This window comes from Python bivittatus, unplaced genomic scaffold (assembly GCF_059951505.1).
Source record: "Python bivittatus isolate LINGU-HERP-01145 unplaced genomic scaffold, Pbiv_v1 ctg000980_np1212, whole genome shotgun sequence".
NCBI lineage: Eukaryota > Metazoa > Chordata > Lepidosauria > Squamata > Pythonidae > Python > Python bivittatus.
In genome coordinates, this window is record NW_028277125.1 from 15,359,345 (window position 1) to 15,379,516 (window position 20,172).

The 20,172-nt window shown below is 40.0% G+C and overlaps 1 long non-coding RNA gene across 1 annotated transcript; it reads left to right on the top strand.

Moving 5' to 3' along the window:
• Positions 1-354: 354 nt before the first annotated feature.
• Positions 355-10,698, top strand: LOC112540795 (uncharacterized). The gene is made up of 3 exons (XR_003084850.2): positions 355-887; positions 1,699-1,767; positions 7,017-10,698. It is a non-coding gene; the product is annotated as an uncharacterized LOC112540795 (long non-coding RNA).
• The last annotated feature ends 9,474 nt before the right edge of the window (positions 10,699-20,172 follow it).

Genomic DNA, 20,172 nt, shown 5'->3' on the forward strand with positions numbered 1-20,172 from the left:
ATGGCTACGTCAAAGCCTGGATCTAAATCCCATCAAAATGCTGTGAGGTGATTTGAAATGGGCTGTGCATGCAAAAAAAACCCCCAACCCTTAAAACATTGCACAACTGAAATCTGCATGGAGGTTGGGAAAAGGGGGCAATAATACCAGGTATTAGAACCAAAGGTGGATGTACTTTTTCCATGGAAGGAAATGGCATATCTGTTAATTTTTTGTTGAATAAATAATTGCAAAGTCAATTGTTCATAGTTTTTTTGTTCACTTACATCTTTATATACTGTTTGAATGAAGGTAAAATGCTGGTATGTTCATGTATGTTTAAAAAAAAAATTCACATGGGGTGTACTTAACTTTTCACCTGACTGTAAAAGTGCCTTATGACAACAAAATATAAGGGTCACTGGTGGTTTATTCAAATACAGTCAAGTGTGATTTGCAAACTTAGAGTGTAGGAAAAGGCTATAGGTTACCAGACAATTCTATATATACTTTTGAGTTGAGATTAATCCCCTCTGCCTTTGAGAAAGGTATCAAGATGCATCTTCATGTAACTTTTGTCACTTTGTTTTGTACATTGTCATTGTGGAATCAAAACGCAGGACCCAAAACAAATAATCAAGGCTCACTGCAGCGTTTATTATATAGTCCAGTGCTTTTCAATCTTGGCAACTTTAAGATGTGTGGACTTCAGCTCCCAGAATTCCCCAGTCAGCATGATCTCCGGTTACTTCCTGCCCTTCTGCTGCCTACTTCAAAGGAAACAATTGTCCTAGTGAGAAGAAACAGGTTAAAAGGAGGGGCCAATTTAGGGTGCCAAATGCCAGCAAGAAGACATCCTTCACTGGCATTTTGAGGACAGATTCCTGGGTTGCCATGGATACGTTCTGGTAAGATTTACAACAGGCTGGTGTGAACTAGGTGATAAACCAGCTCCAAGGCTATTGCAAATTCCTTACGTTTCAATTTGATTTAAACGATCCCATTCATCTGAAAATGTATTTTCCTCACATCACGATGGTTCCTTAAAGATGCAATGTTTTCTAAATTAATATAAATTTAGTGCATCTAAATTTATAATTAATATAGGTCCTTTATGGTGTGCAGATAGAAGTTACGGTAAAATGTAGTCTTCAGTTTGATTAATAACTATTGCCATCTAGTGGTATCTTTAACTTTCAAAGCTGAGAAATCTAGCAAATTGATGTTTTCTAATTGTTAGCAAGTGTACTCCATTGTTAGCTACCATTCATATTTCATTCCCATTTAAATCTGGGTGTGAAGGAAGACAAGTGAGAAGTTCTTTCCACAATCTAATATTTCTTACGATATCTAAAGCTGACTTGTTTTTTTAAAAACACACAATTTTCCCAAACAGTCCTTTCCATTTTTGCAAAAGCATGGATGAGTTGACTTGTGTGCTGTGCGCACCTGAATATGATGCAGCAGCAAATAACAAAATTGGAACCTGTCACCTTGACAAGACTGCAGTGAGGGAAAGCAGCGAGCGCTATTGACAGTGCCTTTTTCGGTCATTTAGGGTAGAACTCTGAGTCATTTAAATTTCTTTTAAATGTTGTAATTAAATTTTATCTAAATTAAAATGACATTGATTTGATAACAGAACGACATGATAAGAAGACCTCATAGTCAAAGCTGTGTTGATAGCTAGATTGGAAGGGTGCTTTTTCCTCTCAACAGTGTCTCCATATTGGCCACCAACAAGCCACCGAATTTCATGCTGGGGACCAGCACTAAGCCTAATAGAAGGTAAGGTCTATAACTGCAGGTGGCTTTTATAGAAAGGTACTAGAATATGTGGTAAAGCTATAGTGATTGTTAGACCATGCATGTTAATAGTTATCCAGCAAAGTTAGCACCTGTTAAGTCACATTGCTATACTGCTGTGGGTTGAACAATTACTCAGCGGTCAAAGAATATACAGTGGGGCAAAAAAGTATTTAGTCAGCCACCAATTGTGCAAGTTCTCCCACTTAAAAAGATGAGAGAGGCCTGTAATTTTCATCATAGGTATACCTCAGCTATGAGAGACAAAATGGAGAAAAAAATCCAGAAAATCACATTGTCTGATTTTTAAAGAATTTATTTGCAAATCATGGTGGAAAATAAGTATTTGGTCAATATCAAAAGTTCATCTCAATACTTTGTTATATATCCTTTGTTGGCAATGACAGAGGTCAGATGTTTTCTGTAAGTCTTCACAAGGTTTTCACACACTGTTGCTGGTATTTTGGCCCATTCCTCCATGCAGATCTCTAGAGCAGTGATGTTTTGGGGCTGTTGCTGGGCAACACGGACTTTCAACTCCCTCCAAAGGTTTTCCATGGGGTTGAGATCTGGAGACTGGCTAGGCCACTCCAGGACCTTGAAATGCTTCTTACAAAGCCACTCCTTCATTGCCCGGGTGGTGTGTTTGGGATCATTGTCATGCTGAAAGACCCAGCCACATTTCATCTTCAATGCCCTTGCTGATGGAAGGAGGTCTTCACTCAAAATCTCACGATACATGGCCCCACTCATTCTTTCCTTTACACGGATCAGTCGTCCTGGTCCCTTTGCAGAAAAACAGCCCCAAAGCATGATGTTTCCACCCCCATGCTTCACAGTAGGTATGGTGTTCTTTGGATGCAACTCAGCATTCTCTCTCCTCCAAACACAACGAGTTGAGTTTAGACCAAAACGTTCTACTTTGGTTTCATCTGATCATATGACATTCTCCCAATCCTCTTCTGGATCATCCAAATGCTCTCTAGCAAACTTCAGATGGGCCTGGACATGTACTGGCTTAAGCAGGGGGACACATCTGGCACTGCAGGATTTGAGGCCCTGGCAGCGTAGTGTGTTACTGATGGTAGCCTTTGTTACTTTGGTCCCAGCTCTCTGCAGGTCATTCACTAGGTCCCCCCGTATGGTTCTGGGATTTTTGCTCACCGTTCTTGTGATCATTTTGACCCCACAGGGTGAGATCTTGCATGGAGCCCCAGATCGAGGGAGATTATCAGTGGTCTTGTATGTCTTCCATTTTCTAATTATTGCTCCCATAGTTGATTTCTTCACACCAAGCTGCTTGCCTATTGCAGATTCAGTCTTCCCAGCCTGGTGCAGGTCTACAATTTTGTTTCTGGTGTCCTTTGACAGCTCTTTGGTCTTGGCCATAGTGGAGTTTGGAGTGTGACTGTTTGAGGTTATGGACAGGTGTCTTTTATACTGATAACAAGGTCAAACAGGTGCCATTACTACAGGTAATGAGTGGAGGACAGAGGAGCCTCTTAAAGAAGTAGTTACAGGTCTGTGAGAGCCAGACATCTTGCTTGTTTGTAGGTGACCAAATACTTATTTTCCACCATGATTTGCAAATAAATTCTTTAAAAATCAGACAATGTGATTTTCTGGATTTTTTCCCCCATTTTGTCTCTCATAGTTGAGGTATACCTATGATGAAAATTACAGGCCTCTCTCATCTTTTTAAGTGGGAGAACTTGCACAATTGGTGGCTGACTAAATACTTTTTTGCCCCACTGTATCTTGTATAGCCCACTGTTATGGACACTGGAGGCCTACCGATGCAGAACCCATGTTTGTGTGGCCCTTAGTTCAGTGTCTTCATCTCCCAGTTTTTCTCTTTAAAATACTGGGCAAAGAAATTTCAGACCCAGCCATTTACTGGCTAACCTAATATGTAAAATGTCTCCTTGAATCCAAATGCTATCCATCTGGCAAATGTTTATGCAGAAAAATAGCCCAAGATATATATCCTAGTCTTTGGTAAGTATGTTTAAAACTATGCAGTCGGTGTTTCATTGTGGTAAAGGTCTGATTTTTTTTTTTTAGGTTTTTTATCCCACTTTTATTATTTTTATAAATAACTCAAGGTAGCAAACATACCTAGTACTCCTTCCTCCTATTTTCCCCACAACAACAACAACCACCCTGTGAGGTGAGTTGGATTGACAGAGAGGGACTGGCCCAAGAAAGTACTGTATTTTTCCGACAATAAGACGCCCCCATGTACAAGACGACCCCCACTTTTCCAACCCAAAATTAAGAAATCAATATTTTAAAGATAGTGCAGAACACATTTTTATTTAGTAATTAGTTAACATTTACCTGATACACTCGGTGGGAGGAGGTCCAAACGTGTCTCTGCAGCTCTATTTCCAGGCTCTTTTGCTTAACTGATTACATTCAAGCACGAGTGAAACTGCCGATAGCTTGTCTCTGCAATCAGCCTTCCTCCAATTGGTTTGTTCAGCATCAGCTGACGTCAGTTACATCAGGCTCTTGATTGGAGGAAGTCTGTTTGGGAGACAAGCTATTTCACTCGTGATTGGAGGCTAGCAATAGGAGGAAGCCTCTCTGCAGAAACAAAGTATGGGCAGTTTTGCAACCGCGCGATTCTCGCCTGACTTCCTTGAATAAGATGCCCTTCAGTTTTTAGGGTAAGGATTTTAGAAAAAAGTATCGTCTTATAGTCGGAAAAATACGGTAATCAGTTTCAAAGATGTTATGATACAGCCATTGGGTTTTTTTTTTTTTTAATGTTTTTTTTTATTTTTACAACAAACACAAAACAAACATGAACAAACAAAAACATAAAAAGGCATAAAAAAGTATCTTCCATTTTATACCGTGTGTCAACCAGTTAAACTCGTTGGTGCCCCTTTCATAATCTTAAATTCTCATATCATCTATTCAAAATATACTTGTATACTTATCAATTAACAATCATTAATCATTCATAGCTAATCTATAAAATCATATATTACAAAAAATTTTAACTTTCAATAGGATTAGTAATACATTTCCATCTATCTATTATATGTGTATATATATAATAATTAATATCAAATTTCTATTATAAAATTTCTTAATCTATTACATTACTATATTTTCTCATCTAATCATTAATAAAAGCAAATCCCGTGTCATATAAAATTACTTATCTTCTTACTCTAGTTTCAAATCTCAGTTTAACTCATCTCTGCACATTCCATAATTTTCAATAACTTCCTCCTGCATAAGTACTTTTTAATTTTTCCAATTCTTAAGAGTTACAGTTCTAACCAATATCAGTTACAATATCAATTACAGTTCTAACCAAGTTACAGTTCTAACCAGATTCTTCACTACATATTATACAATTTTTAACTATATATCTCAGATTTATACTTTATTCCAGCGCTTGCATAATTTTGAGTTCACCCTTTTCATTCAATATCCCAAGATATCTAACTGTTCATCCCTTTTTCTATATTATTGGATAAGAGAAAGCAATAATAAATGTCCTTTTGAACATTCTGCTTTTGGAAGCTTCTGTCAGTTCCATCATTGTTGTATTCCCCTGATTTTTTCTTTAAACATCTCCAGTAGTTTCTTTCAATATTGTTTTACTTCTTCTTTTAGTGCATTCTCTTAGTACAATTTTCCATTATGATCTTGTATAATCTTTTTCTCACCCTCAGTGCCAAGAACAAATCTGTCTCTTCATTTATCAGTTGATTAACCCTTTTAATTCTCAGTTTATAGGCCTCACAATAATTCTGTTTAATGTTTCTGATTTCTTGTACTATTTCTTCCTTTTCCAATGATCCCGGTTTATATTTAATTAAGTCCATTTTAGCTTTAATATCTTTTTTTCTTTTTTTTTATTTTTTTTTTTAGAATTTATGCAGCTCTTCTTCCAATTCTTTATAGTCATCCTCAATAGTTTAAAGATCTTTTTCTGCATTGTGTTTCTCGTATAGTCTATTATCTTGATAAACCTTCATTGAGTCAAAGGATTCTTTATCTTTGTTCTTGCCAAAAATAAGAGAAAAAAAGAAGCAAAAGGAGAAAAAAAAAAAAAAAGGAAAAATAAAAAGAAAAGGAAAAGAAGGGAAAGGCTAAGCCTCTTTAAAAAAAAAAAAATCCATCTGGGGGGGGAATAGAGAGCAAAGCAGAGCTTCTAGCAGAAAAAAGAGCTACTGCCACTAATCAAGGCTCTTGTGACTAGCTCAAACTTTCCATCTTAATATTTTCATAATCGCTTTCAACTCCACTTTCTTGTTTATAGTTACGGATGGCACCTGTATAAACATGCACATCCCACTATCTTTTTAGAAAGCACAGAGTCCTTGAGCGTGCGTCACAATGAAAAAAGAAAGCACTAAATCGAGCCTCTAGATGGCAGTGCAACTTTCTTTCATTTACTTTCTCTTAACTCCACTTTCCCCATTTCAAAGTCAAAAAAATATAAATTTCTTATAACAATAAAGAAATCTTAGTAAAAAAAAAAAAAAGGCTTAAAATAAAGAGTTATTGAATATTAAAAAAAGAAAGCCAATCCAGTTAAAAATATTTTTTTTTTTTAAAAGAAAAACATCTTATCAATTCCACTAAAAAGGGAAAGTTGAAAAGAAAAATTTTCTCCCCCTTCTTTTTTTTTAATAGGGTTCAATCTCGCCGCTTAATCCACTTTTCTTCACTTTTAAAAATCTCTTTAAGTTACTTAAGGTGTTCTCTAAGAATAGTTGAATAGTAAAAGTCCATCTCACCCAGTTGACACCCCTCTCTTCCATCTTCCTTTGGAGCTGTCCCGGCTTTCGCAGCCATTTTGGCTGGCTCTCCTCCGCCGGCTTCAAGAGCTTCTCCTGGGATCGATCTGGGACTTGCGGCGTCCCTGAGATCCGCGGGACGCGCCCTTTGCGTTCGCCATCTCTACGGGACGGCTTAGGTCCATCGGGACCGTCCGGGGGAGGAGATATCAGCTGCGATCCTGGGAGCCCAGGATCGCCCGCCGTATCGCCGCGACGCCAGCTCCGCCCTCCGACCAGCCATTGGGTTTTTAAGTAAACACCAACCAGATAGGTTTAGGTTTCTTTGCATTTAAAAATAAAGTACCATTATGGGATAGGAGACTTTATGGTTATTTGCAGTAACATTTTCAGATCAAGCAGAGGGGGAAAAAACTGTCAGGTGGATATGTTCAATCTGATTTAATGTTATGACTTTAAGTCTAGATTCCTACAGCCGAGCGCCAGAGCAGTCTACAAATCAAGCTATCCAGGGCTGGGGAACCCGCAGTCTGCATGCGGTCAGTTCTACTTTTGTGGTCTTCTGAACAACCCCAGATCATATTGACAAATTCAGTGGCAAACAGTGGATTTTTCTGTAGTATAATTTTACCATAATTGGAATTGTTGGATGCTTCAAAGCTTAGTGAAGAATGCTGAATTGGATGGTCATGATCCAGTATAAAGCACCATCAGAGGATAACGTGGAGCCTGAATGTGCACATTTGAAACAATGTATTTTGATTGGGTAAAAAGTTATGGTGAAAATGGTGTATCAGTTTTCTAACAGTAGATGGCAACATGCATTCGTATCAGCAAGAAATAACATCACAGAATTTGCTTGTAAGATTGAAAATATAAACATTTATAGGACTGAAGTGGATTTAATGCTTAAACCCAGTTTTGTGATCAATTTGACATTTAATCCTTTATGTATTTGTAACTACAGCCTATGGAGAGCTCAGAATTTTTTTTTTTTTACAGTATCTAAAACTATTATGTCTGTTTAGAAATGTATGAGTATCAGTTAAGTTACACAAATACATTGCTATGCAGCTCTACTTCTGACCTGTGAAATGGACAAATATTTCGAAGCATACATTCTTGCTGAATTTTAAGATGCAGACATACTAGATTAGAAGATGTTCCAAGTACTTTGTTCCTAAGCTCATTGAATGCAATAGGATTAAGGCAGGTATTACTTATTCCTCCAACCCCTATTTTCGATTGCATGAAGATTGTGGCTGCTTATTACTGGCATTTACAGACTGCCATATCCTAAGGTCTTTCAGAAGTTTACAAGAAATGATATACAATAAAAGTATACAAATAAAAGGTCCATAAACTAATAGAAATGTAGAATAAACCAGACTATAAACAAACTAAGATGGAATCAGGGCACAAATGGTTTCCAGAAGAGCTTTCTTGGGACCCAATTGCATGTCCCCTGGGAGATTGTTTCAAAGGGCCAGTATGGCCATTGAAACGCGGTACTACAAAGCTTTATCTCCCCCCAACACCGGCCCCAAAGTGGGGCACTGGTAATGGTTTCTGGTAAGAAAATCGAGCCAGCTGGGTCAATTCCAATGGGAGAATATAATTCTGTAGATAACTAGGCCTCAAGCCATGAAGGACCTTTTAGGTTAGCATCAGCCCTTTAAATTGCACCTGTTGGCAACCACTGCAGATACAATGTGCTCCAGTCAGTGTCAGCATATAGATAATTGTACTCAATCAACTGCAGCTTCTGAGTGATATTATTTGTTTTATTTGATTGGCTGCCCATCTCAAGTATGTGACTGGGTGACTCAACGTCTTCAAAAGCAGCCCAATGTAGAACATGTCGCGGTACTCTGGGTAGCAAGTTATTATAGCAAGGTTCTCTTGGCCCAGGTAAAGCTACAATTGGCATGCCAGCCAAAGCTGGGGAAAGGCGAAAGAATCATTAGATTTGCATGCTATTGGTTTGTCCAATTTGGGAATGATTTAGGATGCAAAACCAAAGTTCAGATGATGTATAAAAATATGGCAAGGAAGCAGGATACCCTTGCTATAAGTATGGGAACCGACTGTTATCTTTGCAGAAGCAAGTGTTATTTGAATTGCTTCTGTTTTATGGTTAGAGGGTAGTCTGTGATAAATTACACACTTAGGTTACAGGAGAGCTTTTCATGATCTATATCAAGAATGGAGGATTTCTGGCCTGTTGGTCTTCAAAGTCCCTTCTGTAAACCAGCCTTCCAGTTCTGCTGGTTTCTTGAGTAAGGGTTGCATTACAACAGTGTTTCTCAACCTTGGGAACTTTAAGACGGGTGAACTTCAACTCCTAGAATTCTCCAGCCAGCCATGCTGGTTGGGGAATTCTGGGAGTTGAAGTCCACACATCTTAAAGTTCCCAAGGTTGAGAAACACTGCATTAGAACATCTAACGATCTTGACAATGATCCATTTATGATTCTAGTGTTCTATAGATTTAGTTATGTTGTCGGTTTGGCATTCAGTAGCCAATCTTTTGCAATTAGTGAGCAATGCAAGGGGTGGAGGGGCTCTGCTGTAAGAACAATGAACTGTAGGACTGTTAACCCTACGATTGGCAGCTCTACCAGTGCAAATGTAACTATTATTCCCAATACTGCTAGAGCAGTGCTTCCCAATACGGGTGCCTTCCTGTTGTATGGACCATCATCCAGAATTCCCCAGCCAGCATGGCCATTGCTGGGAATTTCTGGAAGTTACTGAAGTGAAATATTGTGCAAGAAGAATATAGAGGTGTCCCACATCAGGCCTTGGAGCTGCGTGTATCCTCCAAAGCCATGGATGCCATCCCCAGATATCTATTCCAAATTGTAATTTTTCAAGGTGACCAGTGAAGAAAATTATTAAATGATAGGAGAATTGTATTAACTATATTTTGTTTCAATTAAATTTAAATGGAAATTAAATTAGTTTATTTATTTATAAAGCAATTTGTTATGTTTTATTTATAAAACAATTTGTTATGGAGTTGAGGTGCTTAACTGGCAGGATCAGGGCAGTAATTTAGCTATGATAGTGCTAGTAAATTTTTTTCATGAATAGTAGATATTAACTATTCAGTGACACTGGTGACCACTGCTCAGTGGCATCACAGATCAAATTGTAAAATACAGTGAGCCTAATTTGATCACGCAAACTATGTTGAGTTAAAAACCTCAGCCTTGATTTTCGTTGGTTGTCAAATACTCCATGTGTCATCTTGAGGAATGATGGAATGTGTGTTGCACTGGTATATGAACCATGTGAAAGACAGCATATTGTGCCCCAAGTACCTATCTAATCATGAATATTTTATCCACATTTCCTCCCTAACCACTGTATGGGGATTCACCATATTTCCTTACAATATATCTAAAAGATGCATATTGTTACTGCAGGAAACAGTTTGAGTCACTTACAATGTATATGCTAAATATACTGGCGTTTTCTAGCTTCATATGTTTCAAGATTATTCACAATTTTGCCCTGGATTACAAGCCCACTGTTGTTCTATTATGCTTTTGTGAGCATATTTAAAGAAGCAGGACACAGGAATAAGAGGAATAAAATCTGCAAAATTAGATTTCTATCTCTTTTTGTTTCCTAAATCCTCCAGATAGTTATCTGCATTTTAAAAAGATGATATTCAAATAATAAACACTTAATTTTTTTTTATGTGCTACTCTGGAGCAACCTACCAGAAAATTGCTGTTTTCCCTATATTTCCACCACTGCAAAATATATTGTTTTCCTGGGCTCTTTCAGGATAGCCTTCTGATTCTGTTGTTGTAAATGAAAGGGATGATCACTGAAATTTTAACAGATAACTGGAGACATCTTGGGTGCTGGATGTTGAGCAGAAGTTTCTTGTTCCTGCAGTTTCTTTGATTCTGATATACTTCTCTTGGTAATAAAAAAGCAATATTTCTGTCTTGGGCATGTCTGATCTTGATACTGTTAAGTAGAAACTGCATGTCATTATTCTGATGGGTCTTTTCTTGGAGCTGTCGCAGCTTCTGAAGAAAATGATGCAATGCAACTGAAAAGCAGAACCAGATACATTTTTCAGCAAAGGCCATCAAAAGGCTCCTTCAAGGATAGAAGCTTGTTGCTTTCCAGGCAAGTAACTGTTAGTTTGAAGTTAAACAGTGTTGTGTAAACATTTGCTACCCTTTCATTACAGGTGTAATGTCTTGGCGTTGCATCAAATCTGGGCTTGAGATAGAAGGTTTAAGATTGATTGCTGTTCTAATGTTCTTAGCTTATGAGCAGTTTAAACACAGATGTCTTCCTGAAACATCCATTCTGTGTCAAGTTGTGCAAAGTGAGCTCTGCTGTGTGTAGAAGAGTCTTTAATGCTGCTTCATCAGACCGGGGAATCAATTCTTTCTGGTGTATCAGTGTTGAGAGGGGTGGCTCCAGATCTGGGCTGCAAAAATCCAGATGACCACCTCTAGATGGTAGCAAAAAGATGCAAAGCATTCTAATAGTTTGCTGCTTATCTAGCGGTCATCTGGATTTCTGCAGCTCAGATTGGGTAGCCCTAAGATTAAAGATAGAATTTTGGGCTGATATAAATCATACATCATGCAGCTTTAGGCTCATCCCAGAGTGCAGAATCTTGGAATCATGGATTTAAGTTACAGGAAAACAGATTCCAACTGAACGTTGGGGGAAAAACAATCCAACAGTAAGAGCAATTCTACAGTGGAAACAATTATGCAGAGAGCCAATGGGCTCCCTTCACTGGATATGTTATGCAAAAGTTAGATAGCCATGGAAAGCCATGTTTTAGTTTGGACTGACCAATGACCCCTACCAATTCTTTAATTCCATATGGAAACAAGCGATGAAGCTGAATATTTTGAAAGTATCTCTCATCCTAAGGCATACAAGACAAACCAGGACTCATTCAGCATATAATCCTAACACCACAACTTTCCTGCTTGGATAGTATTTCTCAACCTTAGCAACTTTAAGATGGGTGGACTTCAACTCCCAGAATTCTCCAGCCAGCATGGCTGGCTGAAGAATTCTGGGAGTTGAAGTTCACCCGTCTTAAAATTGCTAAAGTTGAGAAACACTGTGATTGGGTTTAGATGTTTGTTGTTGCAGCTGCTTGTATGTTGTGGTCGTATGCTTTGAATGTACCAAGGTTTGATTCCTGCTACTTCTACCTTTAGAAATGTTTTTAAACTTTTTTTATTGGCAAGAAATGATGCCATCCAGTGCTTCTCAGATACCATCAATCTTTAAAGTTATACCTTGTGGGAAAGAGAGGATAGTTCTGGTCTGTAACTAGAAATATGGTGATTCATGCAGAGTCAGAAATCAAAAAGATGGTGATTTCCTATCCATAGAGTGATTAAATTTGTTAAACATTTAAATATTTAACTTGATTAACTTTTAAAATAAGAATGTGGGGTTTGTCAATTATTAACCTGTGTCTGAGTTCTTACCAAAGTACTTATGTTCACCCAAAGGCAGAGGGGGTCAGCTTTATTGTGGTTAAAAGCTGCACTTTTTCTTTATTTGCCTTCAAGCGCAGCAGAGTGTGGCAATTAAAGGTAGGAGTTAAGATACAAAACAGGTGGGTTAAAAAGCTTTATACCTCTTTTGCACCTGAAAATAGGATGAACATGCAAAAATGTGCAAGCAACTGTTGACATTGTGCTCCAAGTACACTCCAGGGGCTGCAAAAATGTGGATCATTATTCACTTCTCTAAGCCATTGTTTAACCATGGTTTGTTAAATAAGCCAGTCATTCATGCAGATGAACTAAAGCAATCGTGATTTTTTTGGTCAATTCCCTGCCTTCCCCTTTGTTATTTACTCTTGTCTTCTGTCACTGTGGAGAGATTAGCCCTGGTATTCCCTGGAGGTTTTCATCTGAACACTAACCATGCCTAAGTCTTTTAGCTTCTGAGCATAACACCTGAGCAAGGTCAATCAGGTGTTGCACCTGCTGTTAATTAAAGATTTGTCTTGGACATGTTCCACCATCCTTATCAAGGTATAGCTCTTAAACTGTTCACAGATTTCTAATGATTGATAGGAAAGGATTCATGGTGTTCCTTAAGGCACGTTTCAAGGGCAAAATTTCATAGAACTTTCATGTCAACCTAAGGATGTTCTGATGCACCAACTGCTACTTCATATAGCTTTCCAATGACCATAACTCTGAAACTACTGGAGTAATTACAGATTATGTGTCAGCTGGTAAACCAGCTTGTATGCAGTATTAAAGTAGATCTTTATCAAAAGAATCTAATAAAGCTGAATTTAATACAGAGATCAGGGAAAAGTATTTAGAAACTCCCATCAGCATGACATCCTATGTCTAAAAGCAAAATGTTTCTGCTTCTAGCTTCTTCCAACTATTCTGAAATATTGCAGAGCAGTTGAAGAAGGCAGAATAGGAAATGAAGCTTAGACTTATTTGGTGAGTTATTCATAAATAGATATTGTTCAAGTGATTAGCTGATCCTTCTTGGATTCATATAGACTTGCCTGAAATACCAGACATTATCTCCAGCTGGATTCACATGTCATGCTAAGTAATGGTTTCCTTAATCTAGGGCTATTAGATCTGAGCTGTGAAAATCCCCATGTTCACTAGATGGCAGAAAAGAATTAGAGTTTTCTGCATCACTTAGCTGCCATCTATGAGTCATCTGGATTTTTGCAGCCAAGATCTGGTAGTCCTATTTAATCTGGATTTACAGAATATACCACAATTGGTTGAGTCTATACAATATATGTGCCAACCCTACAAGGTACACTGGATTAGGAAACTGACTCTACAGGAAGATTAGAACTCTACTTTATTGAGGTAGACTATAGTAGCAGAATTTTGCAAGTTGGCCTGTGGTTTCCTCCTTATACCCCGGAGTCAGGTAGAAGCCAGTCTCTTTCTCATACTCCCCCCATCCCACCTTCATGCCTGCTTCTTTTGCACCTGATGCTGTTCTAACAGCTTCTGGCTGCCTTCTCCAAGGTTATTTGTATGACACCCTGCAATTTGAAGTCCTGTGCTATGATTTACAAAATTCATGCAATATGCTAAGCCCAAATCAAAACAAATTGCATTATGGCATATCATGTAAATTCTGGTCCAGTTTGCTTAAGTCATAAGTAAGTCCCATTAGAATAATGATGCTGAAATTGTTTCAGCTGATGTCCCCAGGTGGGGACTTTATCCAGGTGGTGTGACTGTATTGACCCCAATACAGTCACACCACCTAAATTAAAAGCTGCCATTTTAGGAATAAAGAATCCCATCCCCTTCCCTTTTTCTCCAAGAAAAGTGTGGTACCCTGTGAATCTTCAGAGCAGTGTTTCTCAATCTTGGCAACTTGAAGACATGTGGACTTCAACTCCCAGAATTCCCTAGCCAGCATGGCTGGCTGGGGAATTCTGGGAGTTGAAATTCACATGTCTTCAAGATGCCAAAGTTGAGAAACACTGCCTCAGAGAGTACTGGAAAGCCCTTTCCCCATTGGCCAGCCAGGCATCAGGAGGTGTGGCTTGACTATTGCATTCCATCAGAGATGGGAAGATGCCTGGAGGTTCTGTAATGGATGGACTTACTGTAGCACCTCTGTTGCTCCAGCTCTTTTTCCTGGAGGACTAGAAAACCAAACAGGACAATGAGCTGCGTTTTGGTGATTGCACCCTCTAGCTTCCTAGATGGAGTCAGTTTAGAACTATTCAAGACTGGGTGTGATTAGCATTCAGTCGAATCTCCAGTGGGTTGATTACATCCTTTGTTGTATTCCCATGACACACTCATCCTCCCCCCGCCCACTTTATTTTGTCAAGTTGTGGAGTAGGCCACTGACTAATTAAAGCCACGAAAAGCAAAGAAAAGGAAATAGCTATTTGCCTAGGACCTGCTTTACGTTTTTATTCCATCTTCGGTTTAGATAAGACATGCTAAGATAAGGTGACTAACCTAAAGTTGCCTATAGCCCTTTGGGAAAATAAATTCCACCAAATCAATAGGATCTACTTCCAAGTATGATAACTGTCTTTGGGGTACAAATGTCAAATCATCTGCAAGTGATAGTAAAATTTGTAGCCTATAGATACAAATTTGTATTTAATAAAACATGGCAACATCCCCCCCCCCAACATATACACATATTTTCCCAAAGTGACAGGGAAATGTATGGCTTCAAATTAGCCTCAATGGATTTAGGGGTATAAGTAACACTGAGGCACTAAAGGATATGCAATTAATTACAACCACTTATTTCATCTGAAAAATAACCTCCTTGCTAAATCAACCATGGACACACAATTTCAAGCATATAGCAACTATTTAGTACATGTGTGTTTTTCCGGTGATGAACATTATGCAAGATTGAAATGTAATCTTTGAAGCAGAAAATGAAGATGAAAAAAAAATCATCTTGAGTTTACAGAAAGTGATCTAAAACAAAGTGCTATTGTTTTCAAGGTCTACAGAATAGCAGCTGGAGCATGGATCTCTGATGACTGAGGCAAACAGCCTGGTTACTTTTAGTTTCTAGGGTGCAGGGTCAGGACTACAAAGCACTGGATTCATCTTGATCTTGTGTGTGTGCTAAGATTAATAAGATTAAACACTTCGCACAGCTTAAGATTTTTTTTAATATATGGGGTTTGCAACATTTTTTAGGTAGACGACTGGACTTGGCCTTTGATGAATGTGTCCCAGACCACATTCCGACAAGTAGGAAGGGGAGAAAAAAAAGAGCATTTTTTAAAAAAAAATGCGAATGAAAATCTAATTTCTTTTCATTTAAAGGAATTAGTGTCAATCTGATTTAAAAAACAAACTCTTGAGTTGAGTTTGATTCCTTGGGATAGTATCCATGCAGTCATCCTGACTGCTGCTGGTTAGGGAAGTGGTTTGACATTGCCACCTTCTCGTGCTCGCTCTGTATTTTTTTTTTGGTAAATTCTCAATCTAGACAACTACTTGGGAATTCTTAAGCAGTTTCCACTCCAAGTACTAACCAGGGGGACCCTACTTAGCTTCTGAGATTAGCTAAGGTCAGCTAAGTACAACCATCTGTTGAAACTGTATGATTACTCCCTACATATGTAATAATCTCCTCCCCACTGTTACTTTATAAATGACAATTGTACAACAAGCTTTGGAAGAATTCCGGAGACCACAATGTATAACTGATAGAACTACATAAATGATATCATATTCATAAGCAAGATGCATTAACCAATAGACAGGTTAAGACTTGAGGAGGGCCCATGTGACCCTGGAGCTACTTCGTGTGTTCCTTGATATTTTTACCCAGCTTCTGGTGCATACTCGTTGCTGAAGGTGGAAATTAGAGCATCACAAGGATCCTGGGAGGTCAGTGAGGCAGAGTGACTTGCCTAGGGTCAGTTAGCATGGTGGCCCCCTGTTTTTGAATTTGAGTCTTACTAATCAATATCCTTTAGCCACTCTATGCCTCTCACCCTAACTTGGGGAGTGAAATTACATCTCTGAATGGAAGGAGTTGAGTATCAAATTTCTGCAAAAGTGAAAATTTAGAGAAACACTAAGTACCTCAGGAATTAAATATGAAAAAAAGAGAAGCCACAATCTATTCCATCTGGAGTGTGTTCGTAAGTATTTACCCTCGTTTGGTATACATTTCCAGAATGTGTTAGTGTCACAAGAAATAGATTTGACAATCTGTAATATGTAGACTACCGATCGTTCTTTGTTGTTTCTGGGCTAATGGTGCCACCAGTGGAAAGACTTTTGTAATCACCATCGTCATCCATCTCATGAAGTACATGCATTTGTATTAATTGCAAGGTTTTCCTGCACCCGATAGATGTCTTGTGGACTGTCAAGGGATCAGGAGTTCAAGCTATTTCTTGTAGATGTTGTCATCATAGAGCGCCAAAGGTCACCCAAGGGCACATATGTGAATTTGACCTCTCCCAAAATGGGGTTGAGTCTACTTTTATGAAAAAAGGAAGGGAAAATAAAACAGCATGTTCCCACCACCATCCTGGGTAAATTGCATCTTCCTGATCTGTTAGGTGCTGATATTTATTTAGGAGGTGCTGAGCGATCTCAACTGTTATTGAAAAACAAAGGGATAGTGGCCAATGAAGACACTTGATTTGTTTTTATACAACTGAGTAATCTGAATTAAGCTGTATATTGGTTAATGCATCTTGCTTATGAATACCATATCATTTATGTAGTACTATCAATTATACATTGTGTATTAAACAACAAAACAGGAGACAGAAACTGCAGCCCAAGCAATGAGAAATGATTTAATACATGACAAGTTATTGAATTAAATTGCAATGAATCCCACTGACTTTTCATTAATTTCATTTCCCTTTAATTGAATTTAAATGGGATGGGGTAATGACATGTAGTCTTTGTCAGGGCCCTCTCCACTTCCTGGAGCTTGGTCCCCAACACGTCATGGGTGGCCAAGTGTAATTTTGGCCCCCAAAGGTTTATGCCTCCCTGATCTGAAAGAGTAATGTATTACAGAAATGCAAATCATCCAAGATCCAGTTTGAATTTTTAATTTGGGCTGAATTGTCAGTTTGGCTTCAAGAGTTGAGTTAATTTGATTTGAATCATTGATATGAACTGACTTGATTTGATTAGAATATTGATTTGATTTGATTTGATGCCCAAACAAGAAACTCTAACTGCAAAACTGATTAGATGGCATCCAGTCAATCTGGCAATTTGGTTTAAAGGGATAATTCAATTGTAATCATTTGAATTGGAACCTGAGGGAGCCCTACAATTTATTCTTTTCCTGGGATGCAGTTCACACACTCAACCATTATCTGGGTGATCCATACTGAAATTGTGATCAGAAATTCTGATTGTGAGCAACTCTGGGCCTGCAGGCAAGAGTGAGGCTGTATTAAGCCTGAGTGGTTTGTCATCAACAACGCAGTACATCCTCCACACCTCACAAGTTCTCCGATGGTCCTGCAAACCTGTTTTGAGGCCCAGAACAAGAACCTTCTGAAGCGTCCTTTGGAGCTCTAATGGGAAAAGAATATAGTAGAAGTTTGCGGGCGTAAGGTCCATTGTTTAACCCCCAAAAGGTGAATATTTTGTAGGCAAGGCATCCATTGCATAGGAATTCTGTGGGACAAGATATAGTGATGGCTGCAGGAATCAATGCCTTTTTGAAAAGCTTTGGCAATTCTATGATCAGCCCTATGGAGCGTCCATTTTTCAGAGGCAGTATATGGCAGACATAGATGCTGGAGATATCTAACAGAGATGGGTCATTCAGTTCATCCGCTCCTCCAGGACTTTGTGGGAGCAAGAGATTGGCCAACTTGGGAAGCAAGATGGTGGCCCAAATAGGCTATTGGACACACACAGCAGATTTTTCTAAGGTGGATAAAAAGGGTGTACCGGTCGGCTGCCCTGACCCTTGCCAAGCACAGAAAAAAAAACATTTTAGGAAGCCTAAAAAGAAGGAACGGAAAGAAGGAAACGAGCACTTCAGAGAGCTGAAGCACCAAGGGGAGGTGCTGGGGAAACCTGCAAAGTGGGTATGACTGACAGCATGGATTTAAAAATGTGCCATGAGAGGAAACTGCATCATGATCTATTATTTGGGCTGGGGGGGAGAGAAAATAGTACTGCAGATTGGTTGACAGGAATGCCTGATGCCACATTTCGTGCAGGAGACAAGGCAGAGGGCAGGCTGGCTCTCCAATTGCTTATCTGTGTTTTCATCAGAAGAGAGGTGCAATTTATTGTCCTCTAAAGGCTTCTGACATGTTGAAAAGCCAGTGGACTTCAGTGCACAGGGTGTGTGTGTGTGTGTGTGTGCACGCATATGAGGGAGAGGAACTGGAAAAACACTCTTGAATGTTATCTTGTGAATGAAGCTGTATACTTTTTACACCGGGACAGAAATAAACCTGCATTTGTGCAGAACATCTTTGTTCCAATTCAGACATGTGATTTTCTTCAAGCCGTGGAACCAAATTTTGGGAGTTGAAGTCCACACATCTTAAAGACGCCGAGGTTGAGAAACACTGGAATAGAGGCTGGACGGCCATCTACTAGGATGACTTAATGTGGAGTCCTGCACTAACTACATCAGAGGGCTGGGCTGAAGATGGCTCCTTCCATCTAGGGGACTCGGGTGCTTTGCTGTTTTCTAACCCATTCGGGCTCCGATTTAGAAATTAAACGGTAGGCAAAACCGCTAGAGCAGGAAAGAGAAAGCACCTCTTTTTAAAACTGCCCCCTCCAGAAGCGGCGCAGCTCTTCGCCCCGACGTTCTCGGTTGCGGCCGCTAGGGGGCAGCGCAGGACAATCAGTTGGCGCTCGTGGGCAGCGTGGGAAGCCGAGGCGGTTCTGGGTGCTGCGGGAAAGGGAAACGGGGGTGCCGGGGCGGGGGGGAGGAGGCGTCGCGGCCGCCTCTGTGATCCGTCGCAGGTTTCGACCACGCGGCTTCATTCCCACAGTCTTAGGGAGGCTCTTCTCTAGCTCCCTGGAAATGCAAGGCCGATCATGGCGAGTGAAACAGTTGCAGGCGTTATTGTTCTGATGTATGCTAAGGCTATTGTCTCTGGGCTGCCAAAATCCGCTCGACCGCTAGATGGCAGAAGGGAGTTTTAACTGCCCGTGCTGCTCGCCCAGCTTTTTACGGGATGCCCAGCGAGCCGCGAGTTTCTTCGCATCTGGGCACCAGATCGGTCCCCCTCGCCCAAACATGCCCGGGCGGGGGAGGGAGTGCACCAGATCCAGACTGGCTTCTGGATCACGCCGCGGCCCCCTCCTCTTGCCTTGGCTCGCGCACGCGTCTTCCTTCGCCGCACCTTGGCTTCCGCACGCGCCAAGGTTCGGGGAAGAAGATCTAAGCGTGTTCTAAAGAACATTTGAAAAGGACCCCTCGCTCGGCAGGAAAATTGGAAGGGTTCTCTGAATGGAGGGCCGAGACCGCAACTTCCCCAAAATAACGGGGGGGGGGGAGATCTTTTGCTCAGTGAAGAGATTTACAATAAACCCTGCCCCCCTCCCCAAGATAAAGGGTGGGGAGCGAGGCTCCTTTGCTCTTCAGAAAAATCCCATTAACGGTTTAAAAAACAAACGTAAGGACAGAAGGCAGAGGATTGAAGCCCCTCGACTTGCGTATCCACAGCAGCTGCGCTATCAGGCTTCCCTCTCTCCTCTCGCTTTTTTCTGAACCTTGCTTGGGACTTGCTTCTAAGCTAGGCTGAGGTTCTTGGGCATCATTCAGGTACTTATTTTTAAAAAGCCAGCTCTGAAGAGGTGAGTGGTTAGCGATGGCCGTTTCCTCACCAGTGATTTACGGTAGCTTCTTATAGGACCATCCAACCATTTCTGTGCCTAGATATCAGTAATGAAGATGGCTTTAGATCACTGCAAAGATGGCTCTCTGTGCGTGTGTGGCAGCCGCCAAGTGGATCAAACCCGCCAGGCTTTGCCACTCATTCCCTGCAGGGGCTGCCCAGGGAGATGAGGGAGGCAGAGTAGCACTCAGGACTACAAATCTCACATCGCTTTAGGTTTTTGTTGGTTCAAGGGCTGGAGGGGAGCACTAATGCAACAGC